Raw genomic sequence first — 15,985 nt, forward strand, 5'->3', positions numbered from 1 at the left:
CCCGGCATGGCCCCGGAGGCCGCCCCGCGCGCTCCGGCCCCGCCGTGCGCCTGAACCCCGCGCCGCGCGAGAAGACAGCGCGCACAGATCGCCGCCCAAGTTACAGAGGTGGCGACCGAGTGAGAAGGAAAAGCCACTTCAGGAGCCGGGTTGCCAGGGGGCGACCGCCCCGCCGGAGCTCCAGACCGTAAGTGCCGCCTCTGCCCCGTGCTGCGCCGCCGCTGTCACCCTACTCCGCCAGCCTCTCACCCTCCCGGGGGTCGCGCACTGCGCCCCCCGCCACTTTACAAAGTTCGTGCCCACGGCCGGGTGGAGCCAACTCTGCGCCCACTCACTTGACCGAGTGCACTCACCCCAGGTGAGCTGACAGCTCGACCTGCCCAGGGTGTGGTTAACTTGAAAATGGTAGCGGAGCCGTTGGAGGAGCCCCGCCACCACCACCACCACCGCGGGGCGCCGGGTTTCCTTAACAAAGGCTGGTAGCCTGGGTGACAGGGCTGACACTGACTGGAGAACCAGAGGGCCACCCCTTAGAGAGACAGAGCTGGCAGGAGAGGGTCTGTTGCTTCCTCTAGCCCCTCCCCCTCTTGTTTTGGTCCCTGGATCTGTCAAGGCCCTGGCTCTGAGCATCCTTCCTGGTGGTGGGGAGGGGACCTTGACCGCTCTCCCTGGGGTCCTGACAGCCAGGTGCAGGCACAGCCTCGATCCTGCTTACAGCCTTTGGGAACGGTCCATCTGTGTGTAGGGCAGGCCGAGAGCCAGGCTGTGGGAACAGCGGGGAGGAGGTGTGAGCACCGAGGAGGGACAGATGGCTGGAGATTGAGCCGGAGTCGGGCTGACTAAGGTGGAGCAGAAGGCAGCCAGGCTGGCAGTTCCCGACTCGGAGCCGCTGGCTCTAAACACATAGCCCTGAACTTGGTATGTTTGGGCTTGGTAGCCACAGTACTGGGTGGACTTAGGAATGTGGAGACCCCTGCCCTCCAAATAGAACTGTCCTGCCGTGTGACCTGAGGCTGACTTTCAGAGCCCAGTTCCTCTAAATAACAGAAAACCTCGTGTTCCTGTTTGTGGGGCTGATCCCAGTAACTGTCACACTGTCCCTCCTGCCCTGAGGCCAGGATGTGGCTTCATTATGTCTGGCTGGGTGTGGGCTTCCTCTCTCGGCTCAGAAACAGGAGGTTCCCAGGCAGCCATCAGGGGATAGTGCTGGCTGAAGACAAAGGGAACCGGCTCTGTGCCCTGGCATTGCCCTTGCAAGTTGCTGGAAGGTTTGAGAAACTTCTCAAGGCTGGGGCGCTCTCATCTCACTCAGACCCCAGGAGGTGGAGGCTGGCCTGAGAGAGTCCAGTCTCACCTGGCTAGAATTTACTTGATCCCTGGGATGGTCCTGTGGATCGTTCTTGACCACGAGCATGGAGTGCTGACGATAGGGTCATACTGTCACCCCACCCAATCCTCTGAAGGATGGAACCCCCAAAATATAGTTCCCTGGCTGACAGGAGGAGTTACAAGCACCAGGTCTTCCGTTCAGAACACTGTGCTGATACAGTGATGCTATTTGGGTCTCTGTTTAGCGGGGTTGAGGGCCATTCTTGTGCCCTGAGAAACATAGAGAAAGGAAAACAGGCAGAAGGAACAGCTGTGACGCTCGGTGCTACCCGAGAGCTAGATGCAGGGAAGAGGGATCATGTTAGCACTGATTTTCTGGCAGAATCTACCTCTCATGGGGGTGCTGTGATCTTGATGACTGGGAGAAGAGGGAGGGCCATGTGTACCTAGCATGGCACCACGTCATTGCTATATGCGAAGCCCAGGCTGGCACGTGGAGGACGCTCCTGGATGCCTCCCTGCAGGATGCTCCAGGGCTGCTGTGGGCCACCCACAAGCCCTTGAGGTCCCTGCCCGGCTCTTCTGTCACTGGGTTATCTTTGTAATTGAGTTACCACCTCCAGGAAATCTCTCTGATTGGGCTCCACATATTTTCATTTCTGCACGACTGGAGGAAATTAATTTTCCTTCCTACACAAGTATCTGGAGATGCTGGCAGACTAGGTCACTGATCCACAAGATCCCAGTCAGTGGGGTTGCCCATTGTGGAGGGCCAGGCTTGGCTGCAGCGTCCTCTGAGGTGAGGCATTTGCCACCACCTTCTGGAATGGTCTTAGGGCTCTCAGTGGGCCTCCCCTCCCCTGCTGTTCCATAAGCAGGATGAGTTTGGGGGTTTCTGATTCATCCTCAGCCTCCCACGTGCCAGGGCAGCAGGATGGTGGTGAATTAAATGGATCTGGATTTCTTCCACTGCTAAGAGGGAAGAGGACCCACCTAGCTCTTTCCTGTCTGCAGGAGTGTGCATGCACAAAGTGTGCTCAGAACCCAGTGCAGGAGGAGCAGGCACAGCAGGTGCTGGACTGGCAGTGCCCAAGGCAAAGGGACCAGTGCTTCCACAGAGCTGCATAGCAGCCGTTGTTCCCTGATCCTGCCTGCCTCTGGGTCTGCCTGCCCGCCTCGCACCCAGGGCCACAGCACCTTCTTGAACAGTGGTTGCTGTCCTGTCTAGGTCTCCGTGCCTGACTAGAGAGAGTTGGTAGGGTAAGTCTGATGACCAGCCCACCCCCTCTGAGCTGTGTGGTCTCCTGGAATCCTTGTGCCTGGCTTTTCCTTCAGCACCCTTGAGGCTTTGAGTATATCCCAGGGGCTACAGGTGACCAGGGTTAATGCTATGGGTGGGGAGCCCTCTGCTGGGCACCTCAGGCAGGTGGGGTGCAGCTGTCCTACAGTCCCTGGTCAGCCCCATCTCTGCCATTTCTGGCTCACCTGAAGCTTTACCACCCTCTCCTGGTTCCCACCTCACAGATCTGGAGACAGGGGTGTCACTCAAAGCTCTCTGGAAGCCACTGAAATGACATATGGTTATTATAGCAGACACTGCTGCTAGAACTCCACACCCATGGGGCAGCCTCATCCCCAGGCCCCTGGGGGTGGTCAACAGTGGGGCTTTGCTGAGGCTGCTCTGCCTGAACATAGTTTGGCCCTGGGGAGTGTTTGCTGTCATGGCCTGAAAGCCTGCTCCATCCTGGGAGTGGATGACAGAAATAGCCCAGGGCAGTCCAGCTTACCCCTGGGATCCCAGGCTGTGCTGGACTCAATACTGGTCTGCCTCCTCTCACTGGGACCTCACAGCAACTCTAGAGTGGCTGCTGACATCACTGCCCCACTTTATAGACCCAGAGAGGTTTTCTAGACATCAAAGGCCTGAGGACCATTTCCACAGGGTGTCCAGCCTCTGGACCAGGTCAGGCGAACCCTATTCTGCCTTCCGAGAAAGTGGTCATCCCTATTTTGCTCTTGTCTCCTCAGGAACTGAGTGAGTGAACAACACCCCCTTTTCTGAGGGTCGTGTTCTTCCAACTTTCCTGGGACCTGATTCTGCCTCTGAGGAACCCAGACTAGGGCAGCATGTGAGAGCAGGGTTACAGGGCTTCGCTTGTGCGGTAAAGTGTCCTGTGTGAAAGTGGCCCTCGGCCTCAGTGGGAGAGGCTGGGCTGATACACCGGCATCCGGGTAAAAACCTGGGATGATGGAAGCGATAAACACTTGGTTCCTAGTTTCCACGTCCAGTCCCAGCCTGACCAGGTGGAGAGCAGCTTGGTAGAGGCTGCCCTGCTGGCCTCCCCTCCCTTCTTCCCTTGAACGACAGCATGCTTCCTTAGGCAATAAAACAGAAGTTCAGGCTCCTGCTTTTTGTAATGTGTAAGACCTCACGGCAAGCCAGATGTCACCGGGAAGGAAAACAAAAATGAATTTGGCCATAATAAGGAAGATGTCTCTAGGCCAAGACTCCTCCTGCAGGAGAGCCCAGAGCTCATGGACTCCCTTTCTACTCCCTTTCAGCCTCTTGGGGCCAGTTTGCCCCGGTGCTCTGAGCCTCCCAGGCAGAGTCTGAGGCTCCTTGTGGAAGTAGCAGAAGACCCAGGAGCACAGTCTCTTGTTTACTTAAGGGGGGAGGCAGCAAAGGGCAACAGAAATGCTCCCCAACACTCTGGGGGCCAGTCAAGGGGGCCCCTCATGTACCTTGACAACCCTGGTTGACAAGTGAGAATCATAAGGAAGCTTGGTCCCCTTCAGAAGCACCCAGGAAAGAGCCCAGCGGAAACCGCTTTGGCTGCGGTGGGTCCCATCTTACTGGTAGAGAAGGGCATCAAGAGAGTCAGAGCCCCTGCTGACCTGTAGAGTCCATCTTCTGCCCTCAGAAAGGAAGGCACAGCCCTTTGGCTTTCAGAGCCTTACGCACAGCTATGTGACTTGCTGCAAATTGCTTGCCCTCTCTGTGCCTCAGGTTTCATCTGTGTCTCTTGGGGGTAGACTGTCCTATCCCCTCCCTCTCTGCAGAGCACCTAGCGCCATCTCAGAGTCTGATGTGGGTGTGAGCATCAAGCGACCACACTTGGTCCTCCTTCCTCTCCTCCTGACCCTGTACTGGAAACTTGCTCTTTGCCATTTGTAAACAGTGAACTAGGGAAACCTCCTACACAGCCCAGACCACAACTGGAGTCCCTCCTCCTATGGGGACAGCCAGTGAATGTGGTCACACCCTGGGCTATGTGCGCTGTATCACCTGAACACCTATTTTACCGCCACTGATGGGTCATATCCTAAAGTTGCTTGGTGGAGGAGCCACCAGGTAGGCACGCAGAGCACACATGATCACTGTGACTCTAGGGATGTGGCATGTGGCACCGTGGGGTGCGCTGTGCCTAGAGAGCCCAGGGCAGTCTTGCAGAGGTGACCCATTTATCCAGGGCCCCTGAGTTAACACACATCTGGAAAGCAAAGGAGGTTGGGTCGGGGAGAGCTCTGGCCTATGTCCCTAAGGGTTTCTTCTGGGCTGGGGAGAGCTGCATCTGTACTAGGTCACTGTGGGAAGACGGGGAGGCCTCGTAACTTCCCAATGGAAGCACAGGGCAGTGCTGAGGGGTGGGTGCCATATGGGACTACTAAAGGAGCCAGAACGAGGACTCGGTCAGTCTCTGGATGATGGACATCCAGCAGACAGGACACCTCTAGCTCTCACTGCCCTGTTGTCTCCCTGAAGTCCTCCAACTGTTGATGAGACCATTTTCTGTGATTGGTCAGTGTCTTATCTACAGGAATCATAAGCCAGGGGCAGCTCTATCCCTGAGTGAGTCCTCAGAGGCCACTCAACTGTGTGTGACTTTGCGGAGGAAGATACCAGGGCAGAGCTCTCTCCACAGACAAGTTAGACTTTGAGGCAGGGCCAGTGGGGGCCTTTGTGTACAGGTATGCCAGCATGTGCTGATGTGTATGTGTACCTTGTGTGCAAGAGTGTGAGTGTGTACAGGTGTGTGTGCATTTACAGAGTGCAGCTGTGTAAGTATGAGCTGGTATGTGCGTACCACTGTGTGAGTGTGCACAGGTAAGTAGACAGTGTATCATCTTGGTCAGGATAGTTTCAAGGTTTATCCAGTTAGCATAATGTGTTGCTCCCTCATTCCTTCTCCTTTCTTTTTCCTTTTTTTAAAGACAGATTCTCACTGTTGTAGCCCTGACTGGCACTGAACTCTCAGAGATCCCCCTGTCTCTGTCTCCTGAGGGCTGGGATTAAAGACATGCACACCACACCTGACTCCTCGTCCCTTTTTATAGTTGAATAATGATCCACTGTGTGGACACAGCATGTTTGAGTTTCCCTTGTCTCTCCTTGGAAATGTGTATTTCCACCACTGGCTGTCATGTCTTGTGCTGCTGCGGACATAGGTTCCTAGGAGTGGACTTTCTGGGTCTTGTGCTCCCTGGGTTTCAAAGGGTGCACCAGTGAGAGAAGCTGCCTACTTGGTGGACAGGGCTAGCTGTGTGGTTATCTGGTCCTCCCTGCCAAGAACAGGTGGGGGAAGGAGTGCCACCAAAGGTTCCCTGCTGGCTTAGGGACGCCTCACCAGTGCCTGGGGTGGAGGGGGGGTGTGTTTGAACAGCATCCTTTCTGCCTGCAAGCTGTCATCGTGTTTGATCCACAAACAGTCACTGGGCTCCCCAGCACCTGCTTTGTAGCCAGACCATCTGAACCTGATTTTGTCCTGGCCTTTCTGCTTCTGCCTGTGCTCCAAGCCCGTCCCATACAGGCACCAGGGGAGTCCCCACCAATGCCAGTTAGATGCAGCCCTCCAGGAAGGGCACCGCACCACAGCTTCCACGACTGCACAGCCACCTCCCACAGGACACTCACTGTCCTACCGCTTCCCTGTTACCCACATGTGTCAGACACTCTGCCTCCAGGGTCTGTGCACTGCCTGCTTCCCGCTGCCTAGAATGCTGTCCCCTCCCCAGGGTATGCATGGCTCCCGCCTTCCTGTCCTTCCCGGATGTCTCAGTGGTACCACCTGCCCATTTTCCCCTCCTTTGCTCTACTTTCTCCATGTGGGGCTCACCCCACACTGTGCCGTCTTCTGCTTTCAAACATCAGTGTGGCTGCCTACCCAGTAGCTCCATGGAGCAAGTTTTGTCTGTCCCAAACCACCTCTTGTGGAGGGAGAGGTGCTCTGCATACAGGTCTGTGTCTGGCTGTGGTGTCACTGTTGGCTAAGGGGCTCCCTCACTGGGCTGGGAGAGGGGAGGGTGACTTGCTAAACCCTGTGTGTTTGTGCCCTGTCTGCGAGATGGCCCTGGGTCTCAGGCCAGCCAGCCCAGGAAGCAACTTGGGGTCAACTTGGTAGTTCCTCGAACTGTTGACCTCCCCAGCAGACATTTCCTGAGGGCTCATGCCAGGTGGTCATCAGGTCGTAGATGCCATAGGTTCAGAGGAAGGAGAGAGAGAGCAGTTCACTAATGACCCAGAGTTCACCTCGTCCATGGCTCTAGGGCAGACTACCCCGTGAGGTAGCTGTTTGCTGTGCTCACAGGACAGAATGCGGACAGGACCACCAGTGCATCAGTCTGGGGGAACCTAGGTAGCAGGAGGTCAGTGTTGGGGCCACAGCTCTTCCTAAGCTGACCTCCTGCAGTGCCTCTCCACGTGGCCTTGGGTGGAGGATTGGGCAGCTGTGCTGCCCAGGGATGGCAGGGGACCTGCCTGCTGGAGGCAGAAGGGAGAGTCAGGGCTGACATCTCTCGGGATCAGGCAACCCAGTAGAGTCTACACTCTGTGTGGGTGATGCTAGTCCAGAGAAGGTGGTGCAATGGATAAGGCAGATAGTTATTCTCCACTTGCTTCTCAGTCTCCCCCAGAAGCCTGTCCCCCTTGCAGCCATTGCCCACCCGACCCTGGAGCAACTGAGAGCCATGGCTGGTGTGGCCCCCATAGCCAAGGCTACTGCCTCCCTGGCCATCCAGCTCTCACTGGGAGGCTGATGGAAAGGAGCAGATGCCCTGCCTCCCATAGCCCAGCCCCTCCTCCAGCCTCTGAACACAGGGCAGGATCCCAGAACCAGATCCCCTTAGGGACATAGTGAGCCGGTTAGTTTTTATTTCTCTCCAAATCTGAAAGCAGTGGCGCTCAGTGCTCTCTGTGCAACTGTCCCTACAGTGGGGTGGGATGGGCTGTGCATGGGGACCCTAGCCTGGCTGTAGAACTGCGCTGGCTTGTAGGAGACACTGTCCTGGAGCCACATCCACGGAGTCACAGACGGGAAAGAATTCTGTAGGTAGACAGGAAGCTATATTGGCCTGCACTCCATACCCATAATACCTGTCCTTAGTTGAAATGTAGTAGACAGGGCTTGTTCCTTTGACGATGGCTGACACCTGCCATAGGCCAGTGCTGTCCAGAACCCAACCCGGTATCTGAGAGAGACAGTGAGTGGAGGCAACAAATGATGGCGCTTCATCCTGGGCAATGAGAGGTCACTGGCAGACTCAGGTCATGCTTCTCTGATAAAGGGACATTGTACAGAAGCCTACAAGGGGACAGAGCCAGTGACCACCCCCACAAAGCTTGTGCAGCTGTGCAAAAGCTTTGAACCAGGAGCATGCCTGACACACTGGAGAAACAACAAGGAGACTTGGAATGCAGGAGCACCCAGAGGGTTGGGAAGGGCCAGGGCGGCCAGAACGGCCTGCCCTGCAGTGCTGTGGGCTTAGCAGAAAACATGAAAAAGCAGTGTTTCCTGCCAACCGCTTGGCACCACAGCACCCAAGGGCCCCTTACAAAGTGAGCCCACCTGCCCCCAGCCAGAAGGTGCTCTTACATCTGACAGACAGGGAATGAAGGCTTGAGAGTTCCCATCCTCAAACCAAACACACGCCAGCAGTCAGCTTGACCCAAATGAAGATTCCTGCCCACCGTTCTCCCTGTGGCCACATGACTGATGTAGTGGATGATCACCACATCCTTGAGATAAAGGCTTGGGACAACCACAGGTCTGATAGCATGTGATAAACACACACCCCAAGGTTTGGCTTGGTGATGGCCACCAAGCATGGGGCGCTGGGGTGGGGGAGACACAGCTCAAGTCAGGGCCTGTCTACTGAAAGCTGCTGTGTGGAGAAGGGGTCAGACCCCAGTGTTAGGAAAGTCAGGCTGGGCTGCTGGGACCCCATCCTGAAGGCAATGGTGGATTGAAAGGTTTGTTGTGCTGGACATTAGGAGGGGACTTAAGACTTAGGGCTGGAGCACAGCTCAGTGGTGTGTGCAGGGCATTCCCAGCGAAAAAAGGAAAGGAGGGAAGCATCACATCTAAGCCCCAGAACCACCCTGTCCCTGGCTGTTCTAGGTTCATTTCTGTTAGGTTCTGGTCTGTGATAAACACTGACCAAAAGCAACTTAAGTGGGAAAAGGGCTTATTCAACTTAAATTCCAGGTTGAGGTAGGAACTTGAAGGCCTGCTTCTGTCCCACACTGCATTACCTCTGGCCAAGGAATTCACTTCACAGCCAAAGGACAGCAAGAACCGGGTGAATGAATGCTGCTTGCTAGCCAACTTGAAGGCTGGCTGACACTTAGCCAGCTCTTTTATACAGTGCAAGGCCACCTGCCTAGAAATCGTGCGGCCCACAGTGGGCTGGACCCTCCTGCATCAATTAACAATCAAGACTATTTCCCACAAACATGTCCAGAGGCCAGTCTGATCTAGGCAGTTCCTCAGTCCAGGCTTTGCTCTCAGACAACTTCAGGCTGTGTCAAGTTGACAGCAAACGTTAACCAAGACATCAGTATAACCTGGGAACAAGCTCTCTGACTCCGGAGTGTAGGGGCACTCCTTTCTCTGATGGGGAAAGTGAGTCCTAAGCATGGAAGCAGTGACCCCTAGCCCTCTAGTGGGCAGGACAGGCTAGATGATATCCTGCTGGAGACCGGCTCCCCCCACCTCACCACATACAGACCATGCACTGTGGCCTCTCTTTTAAGAACGTGCTCACATGGTGGCAGCAAACAAGCCACCCATACTAGCTGGTCATGCTACCTGCTTCTCTACCCAGAGAGGCCCGTCCTGGGGCAGGTAGGATCCAGGTACAGCAGTTAATCTGCAGCCCAGCAAAGTACCCTGCCAAGTTCCCATGCATGTTGGAGTTCCTGGTTACTGGATATACCAGTGGGTTCCCAGAACGTAGAGTCTCATATTTAGGGCCAGTGGGCTGACGTGGGGTAGCTCCATACCCTCTGGGAGCCTTTATTGCCCACACTATGGAACGGAAACTGTCTCTCAGGGAGGAGAGACCCTTACTCAGAGCAGAGAGCCTGGCAGCACCTCTCTTCTCAGGAAAACTCCCCAAGGGCCCCACTCCAGATCGCCTCGAGGTTCTCTGAGACCATTTGGTGGAACGAATCAAAATATCCAGAAGGTTCCTGCTCAAAAGGCAGGCAGCAGAGCCAGCCCACAGCTCCCCAAGAGCAGCTGCACCAACACTAACACCAGGCCCATCTGCCTGCCTGGAACCTTCCCAGGGCCAGAAGAAGAGAAGATGGACTGGAACAGGGCAGGAAGCAGCCTCCACCCACTGTGGACCGGTCTGTTGTTCCAAGGCTGGAAAGAGAGAGATAGAACCTGGCAGTGTCGCTCCAGGCAGACTCCTGCCTTCTCTGTGAGTACACCTTGGCTTGGTGCAGAGCTAAGATACTGTGGACAGCCCCCACCTCTGGACATGGTCACTGGGAGAGACCTACACACAAGACCAGCAAATGTGGCTCTCCAGAGGAGACATAGCCCCCAGGGTCTTTGCTTTACCCACATTGATCACTATATTCTCCTCAGATCCAGGGTGGGAGTGGATGAGCCTGTAGGTCTTAAGGGTCCTTTCACTACATGGTAGCTTATGTCTGTAATCTCAACACCCCAGAGGAGGTTTGCTTTGAGTTTAAGGCCAGCCTGGTCTACACAGTACATTCCAGACCAACCTGAACTACAGAGTGAGACCCTGTCTCAAAAAACAAAAACAACAAAAATTGATATAAAGTATGGCGGTACATAACTGAAATCCCAGCTCCCAAGAGGCTAAGGCAGGAGAATCTAGAATTTAAGGCCAACCTGAGCTAGAATGAGTTCCAATCCAGCCTAGGCTAGGGTACGGTCATGTCCCAATCAAACACGCAAATAAACAGACCAGGCCATGGCCCAAATGTGGATCCCTCCACCTTCCATGTATGTCCCAGCCCTCAGAAGAGGCCCAGGTAACAGGATAGGTGAAGATTCATTTCTCTGGCTGTTTTGGGGGGCTCTCTTCAACAAAGAAGACATAAAGTGGACCTAGGGGAACCCAGCACCCTTGTTCAAACATGCCAGGGCCCTTTCCTACCATACAGGCTCTGTACTCGCTGTGGGCTGCCTGAGATTAGAAGTGACAGGCTGAGCTGTGTCTAGAGGATATGACCTCGACTTCCCATGATTCTTGAGCAAGCTGTGTGGAGCCTCCACCCCTTAACAGTGTGGCTGCAGGTTCAGCTTCTGTGCAGGATATATACTTTATTGCTCAAACAAGAAGCAGCTCAGACCCTCGCACCAGCCAGCAGGTGCTTGCAGGAAGTGTGGGTGGCAGAGCCTCCACAGGGCCCCTCTGGCTCCTGGGGCTGGGACAGCATAGGAACTCAGTGGGTCCTGCTTAGGAAAGGAAAGCCTGGAGTAAGTGCAGAAAGACCTGTACTGGCAGAGGAGAAGGCCTCGTTTCCCAGTGGGAATACCGCAGAGACCCCCCTCACCAGAAAGTAGACTGACTTCAAACGCCAAGGCTGTGCCTCTCCTCACCATCTTGCTGTGTGGTCTTACTGTGGGCCATCTTGCCAAGTGGAAAAGACATAGGACCTTTAGTGGGGACTGTGTTGGAGCTGGCAGCAATGTGAATGAGGGTTGTGTGGAGCAGGTTGGCCCTCTTAGCTGTGTGCAGGGGCGGCTCCTCACCCTCCCTGACCTTCTGTTACCCTGTCTATAAAATGGAAATCATAAAACCCTTTCCTTTGTCATTGTTATCTTCAGCCCAGAACTGGCTGGGTTGGTTAGATAAGCCAACATCTTGCCTGAGGCACAGGCTGTGCTACAGGAACGTGGACTTCTCTCTGACTCTGACTCTAGTCCTGGGAATTTGACCTTGGACAGGTCTCTGCACTTGGTAGACCGTCTTGGACATCATAATGGGTACCATGGTACTCCCCAGAGGAGGCAGGCAAGGCTTCCTCCTTCCTTGGAAACAAGCAAAGGGAGACTTGTATGATGAAGATGCTGTAGAGGAAGAAGGGCCAGATGAGTGGATCTAGGGGAGGGGAGCATGTGTTTGGGGTACAACGGAGTGTATTCAAATGGTAAAGGCCAGCCCAAGACATCCAGCACACATCATTCCCTGTGGTCCCTTTGGGAAAATCCAGTGTCCTTCCCTGCCTCCAGTCACAGAGTGAAGCAGGACTGGTTGGGGGAAACCCGTGCGTCTGCCCTCCAGCCTTTGCCTCCCAGTGGGATCCGGGAAGCTGTGCACAGGGAGCACTCTGGCCCTGATGTCCCAGGGTCAGCAGGACTTGAAGATAGAGTCCTGCAACAACAGAGTGGAGATAGAGGCTACTCGGGCCAGACCCCCACCCAAGAGACTGGGAAAAGGCGCCTGCTTGGCAGCCCCGGATCAGGAAATCCCGGCTGGCAGGATGCCACCACCTCCCTGCCACCCTGATCCGTCACCAGCCAGACATATTTCGGATCCTTGCCAGGCAGGGGGTGGGGGATGCACCCAGCCCCCCTGCTCCATGCCATCCTTGCTGCTGCCTGTGTGTAATTAACAGAGTAATTAAAAACAGGATGAGTTAATTGGTATTCATTTATGTGGCAGATGTTTTTAATTGAAGCAGGAAACAATTTACCTGTTTACATAAACAATGGCAAAGGCAGGCTTGTAAAACACATTTTTAAAAAATATTTTCCTCCCCCTGCCTAAAAAGAAGACGTTGATGGGTCTCCCCTGTGCAGCCCTGGCCTCACGGTGAGAGTGGCAGCCCTGTGGTGGGGAGGGTGGGTGGCTCCGGCCTGCCAGGAGGAAACATCTGTTTGCCGGTTGCTTCCAAGGAAGGCTGTTTCCTTAAATTCAGAGAAAGGATGTGTTGTTCCTGGGCTGTAGGCGCCTGCTCGGGGTGACAGCTGCCCAGGCTACTGTGGTCATCAGGCCTGGCAGAGTGAGGACCAGCCAGATCTGGCCATTTCTAGGCTGGGAGGCAGGGTTTCCCTTCCCTGCCCACACTGTTAGTGACATCGTATTATGCATGGGTCTGCCCCTGTAATGGCTTACCACAAGGTTCATGTGGTGACTGAGTGATTTAGAGTGAAATAAAAATTTAAGTTCAGCTCCCCTTGCATAGCCACCTATTGAGTTACCTGGCCACAGGGGCTCTTGGCCACTGTGATACACAGCACAGGCCAAGAACTCTACCATCACAGGGACTTAGCAAAGTAGGAAGATGTGTAAGGAGGGTAGGGCCCTGACACCTGCTGGGGAGGGCACAGAGAGCCAGGAAAGCAGCCAAGGAAACCACTCCAGAACTGCCTGGCTATAGATTGTCACAAACAAAACATTTACTGCATGCCTGGCCTGCTTTTCCATTTGTGATGTGCGTGCATGTTAAGTAATTCTATATGGTGTTCCCATGGTATTTCTCGGGGGGGGGGGGGTTACAGTGATCCCATTGCGCAGACAAGGAAGCGGAGGCCCAGTTGCAAGTTCAGGGCTGGGGTCTGAGCTCAGGCTCTGCACTGGAAAACACCTTGGCTGTGTTGGGTGGAGATGATATCCCTGTGGTAGAGTTTGACTTAGAGACACCTGGTTTTCTTTCTTTTTTTAAGACAGGGTCTTTATGTAACCTTGGCTGTCCTAGAACTTGATATGTAGACCAGACTGGCCTTGAACTCACAGAGATTCACCTGCCTCTGCCTCCTGAGTGCTGGGATTAAAGGCATATGCCACCATGCCTGGCCTTTTTATTTATTTATTTAAGACTGGATCTCACTATGTAGCCCTGGCTACCCCAGAACTTGCTATGTAGATCAGGCTGGCCTGAAATTCTCAGAGATCTACCTGCTTCTACCTCCTGAGTACTGGGATCAAAGGTGTGCACCACCGCACCCCACTTTGTTTTTGTTTCTTAAGAGTCGGTGTGGGCTGGGATGTAGTACAGTGGTAAAGTTCTTGCCTAGCATTTGGGAGGTCCTGAGTTCAATCCCAAGCACCACCACCACCAAAAAGAAAATTTGGGGCTGGAAAGATGGCTCAGCAGTTAAGAGCACTGTCTGTTCTTACAGAGGACCGGAGTTCAGTTCCTAACACCTACATGATTGCTAACAACCACCTGTAACTCCAGTTCCAGGGGATCCGATGCCCTCTTCTGGCCTCTATGGGCATTGCATGACACAGGTGCACTGCCATACAAGCAGACAAAACATTCATACACACTAAATAAATCAAAAAAAAAATTTAAAGAGTAAATGTGACTGAGATTGCACTTACCTAGAAATACTGGTAAGACGCAGAGCTTGGTGCGAGGTCAGGCATCCTGTCGTGTCTCTTTCCCTTTAGAGTGCTTGAGGAGCGGACTTCACCTTGCCAGGAAACACTGGCCCTGAGGCCGCCAGCACCACTGGCTCATGAGTCTGTCACTCACACCTCAGCCTCTGCTTCCTCACATGTGATACAGGTGAATGGCAGGTTCTGGGGCAGTGTCTGAGTTTATACCCTTGCCCAAAGCCAAGAAAACCTCAAAATGGTCTTTGCACAAATGTCGGGGGGGGGAGACCCTGAGGTTCTCTAAGTACCTGTGGGGCAAGTCTGGGCTTTGGGAGACCATGGATTGGAATTTTGCAGACCTTAGGGACAGCTCTTGCAGTAGGCTAGAGGATAGAATATTCTGGAATTTTTCAGGGATGAGAGCCTTGGTCAGAGAATACCTCAGAGCTCAAGCTTGGGGTGGCAGAGAATGTGGTCCAGCTCCCTAAGATGGGAACCCTGGGTCACTCCAACTCTAGGCTTTGTAGACCAGGGCTTACCTGGAAAGCCAACATTGTGGGTGGGTGTGTGTGTGTGTGTGTGTGTGTGATGTGTATGTAGCAAAGTGTAGAAGTCAGAAGAAAACTTGCAGGAGTCAGGTCCCTCCTTCCACCATGTGGGTTCCAGAAACTCAGGTTGTCGGGCTTGGTGGCAAGCACCCTTATCCACCAAGTCACTCCACCAGCCCCACAACCATAGTTGTTTTGGGGGTATTTTTGGTCAGTAAGAAGACAGCATGCTAGGGGAACAGCCTGTGGGAATCCTGGGCTGGTATCTGAATGGCCCCAAAATAATTCCTAACTTTCATAGGGCCTGGCCAGGGTCTGCCAGGGCTGTAAACTCTGACCTCAGCAGTGGTACCCTGACAAACCCTCAGCACAGGCCTGAACGCAGAGACCCTAGACTCCAGCCTTTGCAACATTCCCTGAGGTCTGACAGCACCAGGCCTCCTCTGCAAGAGCAGGAGGACTTTTAATGCTGAGTTCAGATCTGGATCCTAGGCCTGGGCTCTGCCGGGCCTTCTCAGGGTAGCCCTCCACCCTGGGTGTGAGAGTCTGGGAGGGGAACTAGGTGTGCTCTCACCTGGGCAGGCTGAGATAGAGACAGCCATGGGCCCACCCCCTCCCAGACTCTGAGGAGGCCCTGGGCTCCCTACAGAGGGCATCAGGGTGGCACTACATGGGGCTGACTTTCCATGGCTCTTGGCAGCTTACAGGACACCAGAGAAAGTAAGGCAGAGAAGCCCTGGCGGGCAGGTGTCCAAGCTGGCCTTGTCCACCATGCCCTCCGCACCCCACACTCCAGGGCATTTGGTGCTTGTCCTGTGACCAGATGAATCACATTACTACCTCCTTAGAGGAGGGTGGAAGCCTCATGTCTCCCTGTGTGGACTCCAAACCCGTCTTCCATATGTGTCACCTGTCAGTCACGCCGTCATGGAATGAGGAAGATAACTTTCCAGCACTTTAGGAGGAATGTTCCCCACATGACAGTCCCAGCCCCTGGTTATCATCTAGTACCCATGTGAGCAGCAGCATTATTTTAACTTTGGCAGTGTGCCTTTGCGGGTTCGAGGTGGTGTGCCACAATTCACACGTTTTTCAACATTGAAAACATGGGAAAAGTGGAGCTGGGGCGCCTTACCGCCTGCACAGAAGTCCTGAAGCTGGCTTGGCTTTCCCGACCCGGGCCATCAGCCTTTCCCCAGGGACCTGGCTCTTGGGTTGTCGCCGGGCTGGGCGTCACCGCAGATGCGTCTTGTCTATCAGAGACTAGGCCAGGCAGATTTGCATCTCAGTGGTGGCGAAGGAACTTCTCTGTTCCTCAGGTTTGTCACCTCCGTGTTTTGTTTTGCTTTAAAGATTCCGCAGAGAGCCAGGCATGGCGGCGTATGACTTTAGTCTCAGCACTCAGGAGGCAGAAGCAGGTGGATGGATCTCTGTGAATTCAAGGCCAGCCTGGTCTACATAGTGAGTTCCAGGTCAGCAGGGGCTACAGGGAGACCCTGTCTCAAAAAGACCAAAAAAAA

The 15,985-nt window shown here is 54.3% G+C and overlaps 1 protein-coding gene across 4 annotated transcripts in view; it reads left to right on the forward strand.

Annotated features, from left to right (window-relative positions):
• Cbfa2t3 (CBFA2/RUNX1 partner transcriptional co-repressor 3) overlaps positions 1 to 15,985 on the forward strand; it is a 58,672-nt gene continuing 42,687 nt past the window's right edge. For 2 of the 4 annotated variants that reach the window (XM_008840535.3, XM_008840530.3), the window contains exon 1: positions 12 to 187. The gene's annotated coding sequence lies outside the window, so the exon portion shown is untranslated. Of the gene's footprint in view, positions 188 to 15,985 lie in introns of all 4 variants that reach the window. The other 2 variants (XM_008840531.2, XM_008840533.3) reach the window with 2 other exon arrangements.

The sequence above is a fragment of the Nannospalax galili genome, unplaced genomic scaffold (assembly GCF_000622305.1).
Source record: "Nannospalax galili isolate Female #2095 unplaced genomic scaffold, S.galili_v1.0 scaffold459, whole genome shotgun sequence".
In the NCBI taxonomy this organism is placed as follows: domain Eukaryota; kingdom Metazoa; phylum Chordata; class Mammalia; order Rodentia; family Spalacidae; genus Nannospalax; species Nannospalax galili.